Source organism: Cebus imitator, unplaced genomic scaffold, assembly GCF_001604975.1.
Source record: "Cebus imitator isolate Cc_AM_T3 unplaced genomic scaffold, Cebus_imitator-1.0 Scaffold87, whole genome shotgun sequence".
Taxonomy (NCBI): domain Eukaryota; kingdom Metazoa; phylum Chordata; class Mammalia; order Primates; family Cebidae; genus Cebus; species Cebus imitator.
In genome coordinates, this window is record NW_016107402.1 from 5,276,497 (window position 1) to 5,280,332 (window position 3,836).

Sequence of the window (3,836 nt, forward strand, 5' to 3'; positions counted from 1 at the left end):
GCACTCCAGCCTGGGTAACAAGAGCGAAACTCCGTCTCAAAAAAAAAAAGACAAAGTGTGAGTGTATGACTTTCACAAAAAAAGAAAGCCAAGTCCTGTGTGGGGTGACGGGGTGCAGGGATGGGAGGCGGCACTCTGGGAGCTGGCACAGGACAGGCCAGTGAGTCTGAAGACAGAGGATAAAGGAACAAGAGCAGGAAGAGAGGGGATGGGTTAGGGGTGAAAAATTCAGATCCTATAACCTCCATAGAAGGTGGCCAAGTAGGCAGGGGGGCAAAGTCCCAGCCAAGCCCCTCAGCACCCCCATGTTTTCCCAGCCCTGCTGAGCCCTGCAGTTCCTCTCCTCCTGGCTCCAAAAGCCAGGCCAAACCCTGGAGAACAGAGGCGGGTGAGGAGGGGGCGGGTGGGGGACAAGCCCAGGCCTCTCACCCCAGCAGAGCCTGCCTTCCCAGTGCCTGGGGCCAACCCAGCTGAGAAGCCAGAGGTTACAGGGAAAGGATTAAGGAGTTGCTTGCTTTTTAACCCAAACCCTGCTGTATTTCTCTCTCTTTCTCTCAATCGCTCTCTCTTTTTTTTTTTTTTTTAAGAAAAATGTTCCTGTACACGCACCCGGAGGCTTTTGCAGGAGGCGGCTGTTGGAGAGCTGGGAAAACAAGCCAAGAAACAAGAGAGAGGAAAAAGACCACGCCTCGCCTGGCAGATTCCTAATGGCCCAGGAGACCTGAGGCTTTACAGTGGGAGGCCGGTGGGGGCTGGCTCGGGTGGGAGGGAAGGGCAGGCCGAAGGACAGCCACTTGCTGGCTGGTGACCTTGGGCGGAATACCGCCTGCCTCCCTCTGGTGAGAATGGGAAGGAGGGAGGCAGGGGCAGGCCTGACCGGCTGAGGTCACAGGAAGGCCCCTTCCAGCCTGAAACGCGATCTGGGGATGTGAGGCCTGCCAACCTGCAGCGACCCTGGGCAGCAGAGATGAAAGGCTGCCTGTCCCCAGCTTCCGGACCCCCAAGGCCCCACAGTCTCAAACTTGGAGAGCAGCAGAGCTATGCTGCCACTGGCTGGAGCCAGCTGCTGGGCTCCCCACCCCACCTTATGTCATCCAACCCTCCCTTCCCTGTTTTGCAGAGGACACTCAGGCCCAGAGAGGGTGGCGACCTGCCTGAGGTCACACAGCAAGTGGGAGGCTGAGCCAAGACTCACCACAAAGTCTTTGGACTCCAAGTCCAGGCCTCCTGCCTTTCCCAGAAACTTGGCTGCCTGGGGGCTTACCCTGGGGAGCTGGAGAGAACTAGGGCTGGGGAGGACAGTTAGGAGCTGTGTCTGTTTGAAGTCACAACTTAATGTTGACTAAAATGCTTTTTTTTTTTTTAAAGACAAAAAGAAAATTCCCAGCTCCTGCCATAAGCCTGGACTTGCTCACTGGCAGGGGAAGGAATGCAGCTCTGGCCACCACAGCTGCTGGTGGCCAGCTGCAGCCTCAGCCCCTGCTGCTCCCACTCCAGCCAGCAAAGGGACAAAGGCCTCTTCTCAGGCCCGTCCTCTCCAGCCCCCTGGATCAGCTGGCAGAACATTGACCTAGCACCTCCTCTGTCACAGACCTGCTAAGTCATTGTTCCTCTCTGGGCCTTAGTGCCCTTTCTGTAAAATGGGGGCATAGTATCTGCCTGACCTACTTCTCAGCACTGTTTTGAGGCTCCAAGTAAAGTTCCAGAAACACAAAGCAAATTCTCAGCACCTCCTTCCACCCTCGGGTCTGCCTTCTCACTGTCCCCTCTGCCTTGAATGCCCCTCCCTCCCTCATGCTTTCCCTGGCCAGCCCCAAATCACTCAGCTCAGCTCAGCTCAGCAGGACCGTCGCCTGCTCTGAAACCTTCTCTCACCTCCAGCTGGAGACACCTTCAGAAGAAAAAAAGACAGCAGTGCAGTCTATTTATCATGGTTGAACATAATTAAATAATTGGCCAGTGTGGGGCCTCAGGCCTGTAATCCCAACACTTTGGGAGGCTGAGGTGGGAGGATTACTAGAAGCCAGGTGTTTAAGACCAGCCTGGGCAACATGGCAGAACCCTGTCTGTACAAAAAAAAAATTAGCCGGGTGTGGTGACATACCCCTGTAGTCCCTGCTACCTGAGAGGCTGAGGTGGTAGGATGGATTGAGCCTGGGAGGTCAAGGAGGCTGCAGTGAGCTGTACTTGCACCACTGAACTCCAGCCTAGGTGACACAGTGAGGCCCTGTCTCAAACATAAAAATAAGAATAAATATAAACTAAATAGGCCGGGCTTGGTAGCTCACATCTGTAAGCCCAGAACTTTGGGAGGCTGAGGCAGGCAGATCACCCGAGGCCAGGAGTTCAAGACCAGCCTGGCTAACATGGTGAAACTTCGTCTCTACTAAAAATACAAAAAATAGCCAGGCACGATGTCACACGCCTATAGTCTCAGCTACTCAGAGGACTGAGGCAGGAGACTCACTTGAACCCAGGAGGCAGAGGTTGCAGTGAGCCACAATTGCACCCCTGTACTCCAGCCTGGGAGACACAGCAAGACTCTGTCTCAGAAAAAAATTAATAATAAATTAAATAATTAATTGTGCAATTGGATCCTCACTAAAATGTGAACTCTAATAATAGCTCATGTCAAATGCTGACCCAGGGGCCAGGACTTTACATTTAACCCATTTAATCTGCATGGTAAGTATTGTTAGTATCCCCATCTTACAGATGAGGAAACAGACAATGAGAGATTCACTCACTCACCTGAAGTCACAGCAACTTGGAGGCTGAGCCAGGACTCACCACAAATGAGTTGCAAAATCAGGATTCAAATGCAGACTCCTGGCTATAACCATTATCTCACTAATGACGCAGATTTAGTTTGTGCCCTGACGTATCCCCAGCTCCTGGCACTGCATCTGGCATACAGTAGGTGCTCCATATATGTTAGATAAATACATACACAAACAGGTGATGAGTATAAATTAGTATTTGGGGCCGGGTGCGGCGGCTTACGCCTATAATCCCAGCACTTTGGGAGGCCAAGGCGAGTGGATCATGAGGTCAGGTGTTTGAGACCAACCTGACCAACATGGTGAAACCCCGTCCCTACTAAAAACTGCAAAAATTAGCTGGGCGTGGTGGCACACCTGTAATCCCAGCTACTCAGGCAGCTGAGGTGGGAGAATCACTTGAACCTGGGAGGCGGAGGTTACAGTGAGCCGAGACTGTGCCACTGTACTCTAGCCTGGGCAACAGAGCAAGACTCCATCTCAAAAAAAAAAGAGTATTTGGAGAAGAATAAAGCACCTTTCAGGAGTGAGTTTTGCAGGTGCCACATGTGGGGCTGAGTCATGGTGGGGGACTAGGGGGTGCTCAGTGTGTTGTTAAAAACTAATTACTGGGACTGGACACAGTGGCTTATGCCTGACATCCCAGCACTTTGGGAGGCCAAGGCAGGAGGATTGCTTGAGCCCAGGAGTTCAATACCAGCCTGGGCAACATAGGGAGGCCCCATCTCTCATGTTGACCAGGCTGGTCTTGAATTCCTGACCTCAAATGATTGGCCTGCCTTGGCCTCCCCAAGTGCTGGGATTACAGGTATGAGCCACTGCGCCCGGCCTTTTTTTTTTGAGACAGGGTCTCACTCTCTTGCATGGGCTGGAGTATCGTGGCATGATCAGGGTTCACTGTAGCCTCAACCTCCCAGGGTCCCACCTCAGTCTCCTGAGTAGCTAGAACTACAGGTGTGTGCTACCACGCCCGGCCTGTGAGACCCTATCTCTAAAATAATTTCTAAAATTAGCTAAGGCCATCTTCGGTCGTCCTGAATCCGTGTTCATCCAACA